General features: G+C 37.1%; 1 pseudogene; it reads left to right on the top strand.

The window, feature by feature from the left end:
* The first annotated feature begins 10,553 nt into the window (after window positions 1-10,553).
* Window positions 10,554-10,978, top strand: LOC115839066 (large ribosomal subunit protein eL31-like; annotated as a pseudogene).
* Window positions 10,979-15,340: the final 4,362 nt, after the last annotated feature.

The following is a 15,340-nucleotide window of genomic DNA, read 5'->3' as shown; positions in this document are numbered from 1 at the left end:
AACAATGAGAAGTCCAATTAAACAAAGCCCAGTGATAACAATTTGTACTGAAAAAACCAGACACCAAGGAAGCAGTGATGGAAGAATATAGCCAATTTTATGTAAAGACAAGAAAATTGATGGATTTTGGGGTTAGTATTTTCCAAATCTCTCACAAATTCCTTTAATTTTGAAACAACATTTCATACATAATCCTACCTGTGATGATATACAAGATATGTAATTTTCAGCTAAGTTTTGCCACACAGAAAAATTTCTGAGGAGATGGTAATTGTGACAACAAATTATATTTAACCAACTTAGGGTATTTCTTTTGAGTCTTGCAAGCTTGTTGAATTTAAAGGGACTTAAGCTCTTTCTATCATCTCTTTCACATTTGTGAAATATTATTTCTATCTTCAAACTCAATTCATATTCTTAGATAGTTGGTAGGGCTACCATTTCTAGTTGGTAGGGCTACAATTGCTCATTTTATGAAAAAGGGAAAGGGAAAAGCAGGAAATAGCCTAATTTACACTTCCTAACTGACTAAGCATCCTTCCATCAAATATTTCTCTTTTTAATCTCACTGACCCCAATTTAGTTAAATGACCATATTTAGCTACAATGGAGGCTAGGAAATGTACCTTTCTGGCTGGGAACATTGCTTTATTAAATAAAATTTAGATTCTGTTTCTAAGATAGAAGGGATAGATGATATTTGGAAGGCATCTACATTTCTGCTACTTCAGGGATAACAGGCTTTAGGAGGGTTCACATGGAATCATCCTTAAGATCTATCATGTTATTGGAGAGAAATAAGTTTGAATAAAGCTGTAGTACTTTCCCTTGAATGGCTTAACATTAGATAATTACATGAGAATACTGAGAAACATGTAACTCATATTGATCAATAATTAAGAAGCATATGTTATAAACTAAAAACAAGAATTAATAAGCAACAGGTAAATGTGTTAAAATCTATCAATAGTAATAGTTTTTCCCAAATGGTTCTGTAATTACAAAAAAAAATTACATGTACATACCTTATATACATTAACTCTCATATCTAATTTCAACATTTTCAAAGACTGAGTCATTTATTTTATTGTTGTTCTTAGATCACTATTCTGTCATATTAGTAGAAAATTAACCTTCATTAACACTATATGCTAAGCACCTATAATATGTGAGGTGTTATTCTATGTGGTTAAGATACAGTGGTGATCAAGATGAACAGGTCTGTATGTTCAAGGAACATACCCTCCAGTAGCAAGAAGATACCTTGGAAAAGATCATTTGTAGTGCTTTGAGAGGGGGTATACCCAGTGGTAGTGAACATACCAAAGATATCAATGAAGTGACATATATAGGGTAAATAGCTACAGCTCCCCTCCCTAGAAAAGTTGATGTTTAAGCTGAGATCTAAAGGATGAATCTGAACTAGGGAAGCAAATATGTCAAATCAGAGTAGTAGGTATGGGGAGGTGCAAATAAAAAGGCCTTGGGGAGAAAGAAAGGAATGAGCAAAGTCAATCACAAAAGGTGAATCTGCAAGGCTGATGGAGTTCAGGTCACAAACGTATTTTTAGGCCATAAAAAATTCTGAACTTTATGCTAAAAGTGAGTTCTAAGTAGGAAAAAATGTGATCAGATTTGTATTTCATAATAATTAATATTGTTATTCTAATTTTATTAGAATAGAAAAGAAGAGTAGAATTAGAAAAAGAGAAGGTTGAAGGCAAGACATGCTTAGGAGACTGTTGACAGGTACTTAAATTCAATCAAGTAGAGGGTATCCAGGTAAATAGGATGGATATATAGTGAGCAAGAGACTTGTGGCCTATGACAAAATATTGAAATTATAGACCACAGGTAAGGAAGTGACTGAGAAATAGGAAAGTGTGGAATGGTCCATATGGTGGAGATTTTAATGATATGAAAACATAGATATGATAAAAGTACTGAGTGTTTAAAGCGGAAAAGTCCACATTATCTGCTTTAGTGATTTCAGAGATTGAAGATTTTCAGGTGATAGCAAGGTAGATGGAGAAGGAAGCTGAACAGAATGCAGAGGGAAAAAAAAAAACCAAAACACTGGAGATGTATGGATTATAAAGCAGGGAGGACAGGATATTGAACAGATCATAAAACCTTTCTGATGTGCAAAGGAAGATTTTGAACAAGGGGTAAGTCTTCAAGGAATGAAGTAGAATATCTAGGTATTTGAAAATAAACAGAAACAGAGATAGAGATGGAAGATTGAAGCTGGACCTCACTAAATAGCACAAAATGCAAAGACATTTTATATGTACATTTTATTTATTTATTTAGTTAGTTAGTTAGTTAACATCTTTATTGGAGTATAGTTGCTTTAAAGTGGTGTGTTAACTTCTAATTTATAACAAAGTGAATCAGCTATATGTCTGCATATATCCCCATATCCCCTCCCTCTTGGATCTCCTTCCCACCCTCCCTATCCCACCACTGTAGGTGGTCACAAAGCACCGAGCTGATATCCCTGTGCTAGGTAGCTGCTTCCCACTAGCTATCTATTTTACATTTGGTAGTGTATATATGTCCATGACACTCTCTCACTTCATCCCAGCTTACACTTCCCACTCCCCATATCCTCAAGCCCATTCTCTTACATCTGCATCTTTTTTCCTGTCCTGCCCGTAGGTTCTTCAGAACCATTTTTTTTTTTTTAGATTCCATATGTATGTGTTAGCATAAGGTATTTGTTTTTCTCTTTCTGACTTAGTCCACTCTGTATGACAGACTCTAGGCCCATCCACCTCACTACAAATAACTGAATTTCGTTTCCTTTTATGGCTGAGTAATATTCCAACGTATATATGTGCCACATCTTCTTTATCCATTCGTCTGTCGATGGACGCTTAGGTTGCTTCCATGTCCTGGCTATTGTAAATAGAGCTGCAATGGACATTGGCGTGCATGTCCCTTTTTGAATAATGGTTTTCTCAGGGAATATGCCCAGTAGTGGGATTGCTGGGTCATATGAAAGGTCTATTTTTAGTTCTGGGAACTTCCATACAGTTCTCCATAGTGGCTGTATCAATTTACTTTCCTAACAATAGTGCTAGAGGGTACCCTTTTCTCCACACCCTCTCCAACGTTTATCGTTCGTAGCTTTTTTGATGACTGCCATTCTGACTGGTGTGAGGTGATACCACTGCAAAACTGGGGCAGTTTTGATTTGCATTTCTCTAATGATTAGTGATGTTGAGCATTCTTTCATGTGTGTGTTGGCTATCTGTATATCCTCTTTGGAGAAATGTCTATTTAAGTCTTCTGCCCATTTTTGGATTGAGTTTTTGTTTTTTTGATATTGAATTGAATGAGCTACTTGTAAATTTGGGAGATTAATACATTGTCAGTTGCTTCATTTGAAAATAGTTTCTCCCATTCTGAGGGTTGTCTTTTCATTTTGTTTATGTTTTTGTTTGCTGTGCAAAAACTTTGAAGTTTCATTAGGTCCCATTTGTTTATTTCTGTTTTTACTTCCATTTCTCTAGGAGGTGAGTAAAAAAGGATCTTGCTGTGATTTATGTAATAGAGGGTTCTGCCTATGTTTTCCTCTAAGAGTTTGATAGTGTCTGGCTTTATATTTAGGTCTTTAATCCACTTTGAGTTTATTTTTGTGTATGGTGTTAGGGAGAGTTCTAATTTCATTCTTTTACATGAAACTGTCCAGTTTCCCAGCATAACTTATTGAAGAGGCTGTCTTTTCTCCATTTTATATTCTTGTCTCCTTTATCAAAAATAAGGTGACCATATGTGCATGGGTTTATATCTGGGTTTTCTATCCTGTTCCATTGATCTATATTTCTGTTTTTGTGCCAGTACCATACTGCCTTGATTACTATAGCTCTGTAGTATAGTCTGAAGTCTGGGATCCTGATTCCTCCAGCTCTGTTTTTCTTTCTCAAGGTTGCTTTGGCTATTCAGGGTCTTTTGTGTTTCCAAACAAATCGTGAGCTTTTTTGTTCTAGTTCTGTGAAAAAAAGCCATTGGTAGTTTGATAGGGATTGCATTGAATCTGTAGATTGCTCTGGGTAGTATAGTCATTTTCAAAATGTTGATTCTACCAATCCAAGAACATGGTATATCTCTCTATCTTTTTGTGTCATCTTTCATTTCTTTCATCAGTGTCTTATAGTTTTCTGCATTCAGGTCTTTTGTCTCCTTATTCCTAGGTATTTTATTCTTTTTATTGCAATGGTAAATGGGAGTGTTTCCTTAATTTCTCTTTCAGATTTTTAATCAATAGTGTATAGGAATGCAAGAAATTTCTGTGCATTAATTTTGTATCCTGCTGCTTTACCAAATTCATTGATTAGCTCTAGTAGTTTTCTGGTAGCATCTTTAGGATTCTCTATGTGTAATATCATGTCATCTGCAAAGTGAGAGCTTTACTTCTTCTTTTCCAATTTGGATTGCTTTTATTTCTTTTTCTTCTCTGATTGCTGTGGCTAAAAATTCCAAAACTATGTTGAAACACAGTGGTCAGAGTGGGCAACCTTGTCTTGTTACTGATCTTAGTGCAAATGATTTCACTTTTTCACCATTGAGAATGATGTTGGCTGTGGGTTTGTCATATATGGCCTTTATTTTGTTGAGGTAATTTCCCTCTATGCCTACTTTCTGGAAGTTTTTTTTGGTCATAAATAGGTGTTGATTTTTTTCAAAAGCTTTTTCTACATCTATTGAGATAATCATATGGTTTTTACTCTTCAATTTCTTAACATGGTGCATCACACTGATTGCTTTGTATATATGGAAGAATCCTTGCATTGCTGGGATAAACCCCACTTCATCATGGTGTGTGATCCTTTTAATGTTCTGTTGGATTCTGTTTGCTAGTATTTTATTGAGGATTTTTACATCTATATTCGTTAGTGATATTGGTCTGTAGTTTTCTTTCTTTGTGACATCTTTGTCTGGTTTTGGTGTATGGGTGATGGTGGCTACATAGAATGGGTTTGGGAGTGTTCCTCTCTCTGCTATATTTTGGAAGAGTTTGAGAAGGACAGGTGTTACCTCTTATCTAAATGTTTAATAGAATTCACCTGTGGAGCCGTCTTGTCCTGGGCTTTTGTTTGTTGGTAGATTTTTAATCACAGTCTCAGTTTCACTACTTGTGGTTGGTCTGTTTCTATTTTCTATATCTTCCTGGTTCAGTCTCAGAAGTTTGTGCTTTTCTAAGAATTTGTCCATTTCTTCCAGGTTGTCCATTTTATTGGCATACAGTTGCTTGTAGTAATCTCTCATGCTCCTTTGTATTTCTGCAGTGTCAGTTGTTACTTCTCCTTTTTCCATTCTAATTCTATTGTATTGAGTCTTCTCCCTTCTTTTCTTGATGTGTCTGGCTAATGGTTTATCAATTTTGTTTATCTTCTCAAAGAACCAGCTTTTAGTTTTATTGATCTTTGCTATCGTTTCCTTCATTTCTTTTTCATTTATTTCTGATCTGATCTTTGTGATTTCTTTCCTTCTGCTAACTTTGTTTTTTTTTTGTTCTTTCTCCAGTTGCTTCAGGTGTAAGCTTAGCTTGTTTATTTGAGATGTTTTTTGTTTCTTGAGGTAGGATTCTATTGCTATAAACTTCCCTCTTAGAACTGCTTTTGCTGCATCCCATAGGTTTCAGGTCATCGTGTTTTCATTGTCATTTGTTTATAGGTGTTATTTTTATTTCTTCTTTGATTTCTTCAGTTATCTCTTGGTTATTAAGTGCTCTATTGTTTAGCCTCCATGTATTTGTATTTTTTACAGATTTTTTCCTGTAATTTATATCTAGTCTAATAGTGTTGTGGTCAGAAAAGATACTTGCTATGATTTCAATTTTCTTAAATTTACCTAGGCTTGATTTGTGACCCAAGATAAGAATGTGTATTCTGTTGTTTTTGGATGTAATGTCCTATAAATGTCAACTAAATATGTTTTGTTTAATGTGTCATTTAAAGCTTCATTTTCCTACTTTACTTTCATTTTGGATGATCTGTCCATTGGTGAAAGTGGGGTGTTAGTGTCCCATACTATGATTGTGTGACTGTCAATTTCTCCTTTTATGACTGTTAGTATTTGCCTTATGTATTGAGGTGCTCCTATTTTGGATGCATAAATATTTATAATTGTTATATCTTCTTCTTGGATTCATCACTTGATCATTCTGTAGTATCCTTCTTTGTCTCTTGTAGTAGTCTTTATTTTGAAGTCTATTTTGTCTGATATGAGAATTGCTACTCCAGATTTCTTTTGGTTTCCATTTGCATGGAATATCTTTTTTCATCCTCTCACTTTCAGTCTTTATGTGTTCCTAGATCTGAAGTGGGTCTCTTGTAGGCAACATACATATGAGTCTTGTTTTGTATCATCAGGCAGTCTATGTGTTTTGATTGAAACATTTAATCTATTTACATTTAAATTAAGTAACGTTATGTATGTTCCTATTACCATGTTCTTAATTGTTTTGGGTTTGTTATTGTAGGTCTTTTCCTTCTCTTATGTTTCCTGCCTAAAAAAGTTCCTTTAGCATTTGTTGTAAAGCTGGTTTTGTGATGCCGAATTCTCTTGGCTTTTGTTTGTCTGTAAAGCTTTTAATTTCTCCATTGAATCTGAATGAGATTCTTGCCAGGTAGAGTAATCTTGGTTGTAGATTTTTCCCTTTCCTCACTTTAAATATGTCTTGCCACTCCCTTCTGGCTTGCAGAGTTTCTGCTGAAAGATCAGCTGTTAAGCTTATGGGGATTTTCCTGTATGCCATTTGTTGTTTTTCCCTTGTTGCTTTTAATATTTGTTCTTTGTATTTAATTTTGATAGTTTGTTTAATATGTGTCTTTGCCTGTTGTCCTTGTATTTATCCTGTATGGGACCTTCTGTGCCTCCTGGATTTGATTGACTATTTCCTTTCACATATTAAGAAAGTTTTCAACTATAAGCTCTTAAAATATTTTTTTCAGTATCTTTCTTTTTCTCCTCTTCTTCTGGGACCCCTATAATTCAAATGTTTGTGTGTTTAGTGTTGTTGCAGGGGTCTCTGAGACTTTCCTCAATTCTTTTCATTCTTTTTTCTTTATTCTGCTCCATGGTAGTTATTTCCACTGTTTTATCTTCGCTGTCACTTATCCGTTCTTCTACCTCATTTATTCTGCTGTTGATTCCTTCTAGAGAATTTTTTATTTCATTTATTGTGTTGTTCATCATTGTTTGCTTGCTCTTTAGTTTTTCTAGGTCCTTGTTAAACGTGTCTTGCATATTCCTCCATTCTATTTCCAAGATTTGGGGTCATCTTTACTATCATTTCTCTGAATTATTTTTCAAGTAATTGCCTATTTCTTCTTCATTTGTTTTGCCTGGTGAGTTTTTATCTTGTTCCTTCATCTACTATGTGTTTCTCTGTCTTCTCATTTTGCTTAACTTACTGTGTTTGTGATCTCCTTTTGCAGGCTGCAGGTTTGTAGTTCCCCTTGTTTTTGTGTCTGCCCCCAGTGGCTAAGGTTTGTTCAGTGGGTTGTGTAGGCTTCATGGTGGAGGGGACTTGTGCCTGTGTTGTGGTGGATAAGGCTGGATCTTGTCTTTCTGGTGGTCAGGACCACGTCCTGTGGTGTGTTTTGGGGTGTCTGTGACATTATGATTTTAGGCAGCCTCTCTGTTAATATGTGTGGCTGTGTTACTGTCTTGGTAGTTGTTTGGCATAAGGTGTCCAGCACTTTAGCTTGCTCATTTTTTTAAGTAGATTTGGGTCTTAGCCTTGAGATGGGGATCCCTGAGAGAGCTTTCACCATTTGAAATTACATGGATCCTGGAGGTCTCTGGTGGACATATGTCCTGAACTCAGCTCTCCCTCCTCAGAGGCACAGACCTGACATGCAGCTGGAGCACAAAGACCCTGTTAGCCACATGGCTCAGAAGCAATGGAGAAAAAAAAGGAATAAAGGCAGAATAAAATAAAATAATTAAAATAAAAAATATTAAAAATTAAAAAAAAATTAAAGTAATAAAAAAAAGAGAAAGGAAGAAGAGAGTAACCAAACCAAAAAACAAATCCCCCAATGATAGCAAGTGTTAAAAATTTTACCAAAAAAAAAGGACAGTCAGAACCGTAGGACAAATGGTTAAAGCAAAGCTATACAGACAAAAATCACACAAAAAAGCACACACATGCACAGCCACAGAAAGAGAAAAAGGAAAAAAAATGTATATGTCTCTCTATATATATAAAAAGGAAGAGAGCAACCAAATTAATAAACAAATCTACCAGTGATAACAAACTCTAAATACGAAATTAAGATAAACATAAAACCAGAAACAGCTTAGATGCAGTAATCAAACCCAAAGTGTATAGTTGCTCCCAAAGTCCACCCCCTCAATTTTGGGATGATTCATTGTCTATTCAGGTATTCCATAGATGCAGGATACATCTCGTTGACTGTCGAGATTTAATCCTCTGCTCCTGAGGCTGCTGGGAGAAATTTCCCTTTCTCTTCTTCGTTTGCACAGCTCCTGGGGTTCAGCTTTGGGTTTGGCCCTGCATCTGTCTCTAGGTCGTCTGAGGGCGTCTGTTTTTGCTCATAGGTGACAGTGTTAAAGTAGCAGCTGATTAGGGGGCTCTGGCACATTCTAGCTGAGGGGAGGGAGGGGTATGGACTGAGGAGCGAGTCTGCAGTGGCAGATGCCAGCGTGATGTTGCAACAACATGAGGTCTGCAATGTGTTCTACCAGTGAAGCTGTCTCTGGATCTCGGGACCCTGGCAGTGGGGGGCTGCACAGGCTTCCAGGAGGGGTGGTGTGGATAGTAACCTGTGCTTGCACACAGGCTTCTTGGTGGCTGCAGCAGCTGCGTTAGTGCTTCATGCCCGTCTCTGGTGTCCATGCTGATAGCCATGGCTCGCGCCCATCTCTAGAGCTTGTTTAGGTGGTGTTCTGAATCTCCTGTCCTCGTGCACCCCAAAACAATGATCTCTTGCTTCTTAGGCAATTCCAGACTTTTTCCCAGACTCCCTCCTGGCTAACTGTGGTTCACCCCCCTTCAGGCTGTATTCAGGCAGCCAACCCCGGTCCTCTCCATGGGATCTGACCTCCAAAGCCAGAGCCTCAGCTCCCAGCCCATGCCCGCCCCAGTGGATGAGCAGACATGCCTCTCAGGTTGGTGAGTGCTGGTCAGTACTGATCCTCTGTGCAGGAATCTCTCTGTTTTGCCCTTTGTACACCTATTGTTCCACCCTCCTCCATGGCTCCAAAACTTCTTCCCAGCCACCCCCTCCAGTGAAGGGGCTTCCTAGTGTGTGGAAATTTTTCCTCCTTCACAGTTCCCTCCCAGAGTTGTAGGTCCCATCCCCATTGTTTTGTCTCTGTTTTTTTTTTTTTTTTTTTTCTGTTTCCCTAGCCAGGTATGGGAGTTTCTTGCCTTTTGGGAAGTCTGAGGTCTTCTGCCAGCATTCAGTAGGTGTTCTGTAGGAGTTGTTCCACATGTAGATGTATTTCTCTTATATTTGTGGAGAAGAAGGTGATCTCCACATTACTCCTCCACTTTCTTGAAGGTTTCCTCCACTCTTATTTTTATAATAAAAAAGTGAAATTGTTCCATTGAATCATTTTCTATTTAAATCAAATAAAACTGCCCTGAGAAACATTTCAGTTGTTCAATTCACATATTCCCTTCAGAAATAGACAAGATGTATTTCCTGAGATAAGAAAAGTTTTATAATTCTCCACCTCAGTAATTTGCTTCTGAGTTGCAACTATGTCCAGTCTTCATTTATTCCTTCTCGAATGCTTTTCCGTTCTCCTCATAGATCTGAGTTTCTGATCTATATAATTTTCCTTCTCCCTTTTTCTTTTCCTTTGTGCTTAGTTTGTCTCATGTGCTCACAGAGTGTCATGTGCAGAGACCTTGGATCCGGCACCTCAGACCAGAGTTTCCAGTGTGAAATGGCTATGTCAACACCTCAGCTCTGGATGGTGTGCAGAAGTGCTGTCCAGGACACTCAACTCATGATGGAAGCAGCAGGTCATGTGCAGAGCCACTGCACCTGGCACTGTACTCTGGAAGCTGAGCAGCACAGCTGTGCCTGCCTGATGAGAATTCTGCCCCTTCCCCTCTGAAGAAGCCCTAGCTATATGTATATATTTTTTTATAAAAATATGGAATAGTAATGTCATTGAAGATTAAGGAGATCTGTTTTAACTCTTCACACATAATTACGATGAGTGACTGAGAAAGACTAGTGTTTCTATAAAATGACAGGTTTCAACTAGGTTCAAATTGTGAAAGTAAGGTTTAATGAAATATTTAAAAGTGTGGGGGCTTCCCTGGTGGTGCAGTGGTTGAGAGTCTACCTGCTAATGCAGGGGACACGGGTTCGTGCCCCGGTCCGGGAGGATCCTACATGCCGCGGAGCAGCTGGGCCCGTGAGCCATGGCCACTGAGCCTGTGTGTCCAGAGCCTGTGCTCTGCAATGGAAGAGGCCACAGCAGTGAGAGGCCCGCATACCGCCAAAAAAAAAAAAAAAATGTGTGGGGGCATGTGCTTTCCACCTGGGCCCGACAGAATGGCTCCTGCAAAGAATGGTGGCAAGAAGGGTCTTTCTACCATCAATGAGGTGGCGACCAGAGAATATTGCATCAATATCCCGAAGCACATCCATGGAGTGGGTTTCTAGAAGTGTGTCCCTTGTACACTCAAAGAGATTTGGGAATTTGCCATGAAGGAGATCGGAATGTCAGTTGCGCACATTGACACCAGGGTCAACATAACTGTCTGGGCCAAGGGAATAAGGAATATCTCCTAGGTGTCTCTGTGTAGCTGTTCAGAAATGAAGTTGAAGATTCAGCAAACAATTTCTATACATTCCTTACCTATGTACCTGTCACCATTTGAAAAACACTACAGACAGTCAATGTGGATGAGAACTCACCACTGATTGTGAGTAAAGTCATAAAACCATACACAAAAATGTGTAGGGGACACTGTTAACCATATACATGAGGTCTTAAAGAGCATAATAGGAAATCTGGGAAGGAAAGAAAGACTCAAAAACTGGATTTTGAATGAATTTGTATCAACACAATATAGAAATAACTTGAAGTAAAAGCAAATTATCAAAGGAATTTACATATTGAATGGTTTAAAAGGAAAATAGGGAAATATAGTGTATATTTTGCTCTCACAAGCTTGTGAATTATTTCTAGCTAAATCACTTTAACATTTAGTTCTGAGATATGTAATATGCAGACTTTCAATTAATATTGTTTATGATCCTGAAATTTTCTTATTAGGATTTCTTCTTTGGTCATATATGCAGCATAACTCAAGAAGATTTTATGCATATTTTGTGAATCTATTATATTTAATGAAAACCCATTTGTTATTTTTATCTGAAAAGATGACAATACCTTCTTTTTTAAATCATTTTTTATTTGAAAATTTTGAATGTACACAAAGAGCGAAAAAGAAAAGTATAATGATCCCTCATTACCATCATCCACCAGCAAAAATTATCAATATGTTGCCAAACTTGATTCATCTATACCTCCCACTTTCCATTCTGTGCTTGTTATTTTTATTTAACAGCTTTACTGAGGTATACAATTCATAGAATTCACCCATTGTAACAATACAAGTTGATGATTTTTAGTAAATTTATATAGATGTTCAAAAATTACCACAATCTTGTTTTAAAACATTTTCATCACCCCAACAAATCCCCATAGACCCCCTCCTCACCACCTCCATTGCCTGTTTATGGTCAATTCCTGCTCCAAATCTGAGTTCCAGGTAACCTTTGATCTGCTTTATATCTCTGTAATGTTGCCTCTTCTGGATGTTTCATATATAGAGAATTATACAATATGTAATCTTTTGTTTCTGGATTCTTCCACTTAGCATAATATTTTTTAGGTTCATCCGTGTTGTAGCATATATAAGTACTTCAATTATTTTTTATTACTGAAGAGTATTCCAGTATATAGATAGACCATATTTTGTTTATGTACTCACAAATTGATGCATATTTGAATGTAGGTCGGGGCTTTTGTGTTATAAAAATGCTATGAACATTCATTTAAAAGTCCTTTTGTGTACATAGATTCATTTTTCTTGGGTAGATACATAGGTGTGGAATTGCTGGGATATATGGTAGTTTTGTAAGAAACTGAAAACTTGTGTTCTAAAGCAGTTACACCAGTTTACATCTCTACCACCAATGTGTGAGAGTTCCAGTTTCTCCACATTCTCCTCAACACTTGCTTTTGTTTCCATTTTATTATAGTCATTTGACTGCATAGGAAGTGGTATCCATTGTGGTTTTAATTTTCATGTCCCTAATGACTAATGATGTGGAGCAAATTGAGTTATTTTTAGTGAGGTGGATGGACATAGAATCTGTCACACAGAGTGAAGTAAGTCAGAAAGAGAAAAACAAATACCGTATGCTAACACAAATATATGAAATCTAAAAAAAAAAAGTCATGAAGAACATAGGAGCAAGATAGGAATAAAGATGCAGACCTACATATGTATATGTATAACTGATTCACTTTGTTATAAAGCAGAAACTAACACACTAACATTGTAAAGCAATTATACCCCAATAAAGATGTTAAAAAAAAAGATGCAGACCTACTAGAGAATGGACTTGAGGATATCAGGAGGGGGAAGGGTCAGCTGGGACAAAGTGAGAGAGTGGCATGGACATATATATACACTACCAAATGTAAAATAGATAGCTAGTGGGAAGCAGCTGCATAGCACAGGCAGATCAGCACTCACTGCTTTGTGACCACCAAGAGGGGTGGCATAGGGAGGGTGGGAGAGAGGCTCAAGAGGGAGGGATTATGGGAATACATGTATACATATAGCCGATGCAATTTGTTATACAGCAGAAACTAAAACTACATTGTAAAGCAATTATATTCCAATAAACATGATAAAAGTATATCATTAATCAAATGTAAGGACAACCACAGATTAGATTCAGAAAAATTTGCAAGTCATATGTCTCACAAGGGATTTATGTCTAGAACATTAAAAAAACAAAACTCTTGTGTCTCAGAAATAAGAAAAACAACCCAATTAATACATGAGCACAATACTTGAATAGACTTTTCACTAGAGAAAATATATGAAGGGCTAATAAGTACATTAAAAGATGCTCCACAGCAATACCTTCTTATAACATCTGTTGAAGGTTAGATCTAAACTAAATAGATCATAAATTTTGAGGGGGGAGGGGAAAAGGATAGCAAGATCAATGCTTCTTTTCTTATAAATCTGTGAAAATCTTTTGCCAAGTGCTCTCATTTTTTAATCTTGCTCTAGTATGAAACAGCTTACCATTTTTATATATTATATTGAGCACACTAATTTTCAGTTCATTTTTTAAAATTTTTACTTATTTTGTTAGTAAACAAGTCTTTACTGAGGCACTGCTACATATGCAACAACAAGTGAAGGGCTTTGAGTAATAATGAAAAACAAATACCCTTTAGGGGCTTAAAGCTTCATTGGCTATGCATGGCCCATACACATGAATCAGTTTAAAAACAAGATATTGAAATATGAAGAGTTAGTATGTGCTACAGATTATATGCCACTTTCAAAAAACAGTGAAATAACAGTAATATAATCAAAGTAGATATTTTGGGAAAGAAAATTTGTGAATGATTTTTCAAATGTTATTTACAGCTCTTATGAAAAAAGAACCATTTCTTCATGGTTCATTCTTCATGGAGAATGTCTTTTGTGTTCACACTGAGTTTCAATAGCCTTTTTTAGCTATCAGCACAAACTTAGTAAGAAAATTAGGTGAGAACAGTCAGCTCTACCCACCACCAGTCCCTCCCATCAGGAAACTTGCACAAACCTCTTAGATAGCCACATCCACCAGAGGACAGACAGCAGAAGAAAGGATGACAATCCTGCAGTGTGTGGAACAAAAACCACATTCACAGAAAGATAGACAAGGTGAAAAGGCAGAGAGCTATGTACCAGATGAAGAAACAAGATAAAACCCCAGAAAAACAACTAAATGAAGTGGAGATAGGCAACCTTCCAGAAAAATATTTCAGAATAATGATAGTGAAGATGATCCAGGACTTTTGAAAAAGAATGAATGCAAAGAGCAAGAAGATACAATAGGGCTTCCCTGGTGACGCAGTGGTTGAGAGTCCGCCTGCTGATGCAGGGGACATGGGTTTGTGCCCCTGTCCGGGAAGATCCCACATGCCGTGGAGCGGCTGGGCCCGTGAGCCATGGCCCCTGAGCCTGCGCATCCGGAGCCTGTGCTCCGCAACGGGAGAGGCCACAGCAGTGAGAGGTCAGCATACCGCAAAAAAAAAAAAAAAAAAAAAAAAAGAAGATACAATAAATGTTTAACAAAGACCTAGAAGAATTAAAGAACAGAGATGAATAACACAATAACTGAAAGGAAAAATACACTTGAAGGAATAAATAGAAAAACTGAGGCAGAAGAACAGATAAGTGACCTCGAAGACAGAATGGTGGAATTCACTGCTGTGGAACAGAATAAAGAAAAAAAGAATGAAAAGAAATGAAGACAGCCTAAGAGACATCTGGGACTACATTAGAAGCAAAAACATCCACATTATAGGGGTGCCAGAAGGAGAAGAGAGAGATAAGGGCCCCGTGAAAATATTTGAAGAGAATATAGTCGAAAACTTCCCTAACATGGGAAAGGAAATAACCACTCAAGTTCATGAACAGAGTCCCATACAGGATACACCAAAGGAGAAACATGCCAACACACAGTAATCAAATTAGCAAAAATTAAAGACAAAATATTGAAAGTGGCAAGGGAAAAATGACAAATAACATACAAGGGAACTCCCATAAGGTTAGCAGCTAATTTATCAGCAGAAACGCTACAAGCCAGAAGGGAGTGGCCTGATATACTTAAAGTGATGAAAGGGGAGAACCTACAATCAAGATTACTCTACTCAGCAAGAATCTCATTCAGATTCGATGGAGAAATCAAAAGTTTTACAGACAAGCAAAAGATAAGATAATTCAGCACCACAAAACCAGCTCTACAACAAATGCTAAAGGAACTTCTCTAAGTGGGAAACACAAGAGCAGAAAAAGACCTACAAAAACAAACCCAAAACAATTAAGAAAATGGTCATAGGAACATACATATCGATAATTACCTTAAACGTGAATAGATTAAATGCTCCAAATAAAAGACACAGGCTTGCTGAATGGATACAAAAACAAGACACATATATATACTGTCTACAAGAGACCCACTTCTGACCTAGGGATACATACAAACTGAAAGTGAGGAGATGGAAAAAGATATTCCATGCAAATGGAAATCAA

The sequence above is a fragment of the Globicephala melas genome, chromosome 18 (genome assembly GCF_963455315.2).
Source record: "Globicephala melas chromosome 18, mGloMel1.2, whole genome shotgun sequence".
NCBI lineage: Eukaryota > Metazoa > Chordata > Mammalia > Artiodactyla > Delphinidae > Globicephala > Globicephala melas.
This window is presented reverse-complemented; position numbering and strand designations above follow the sequence as displayed.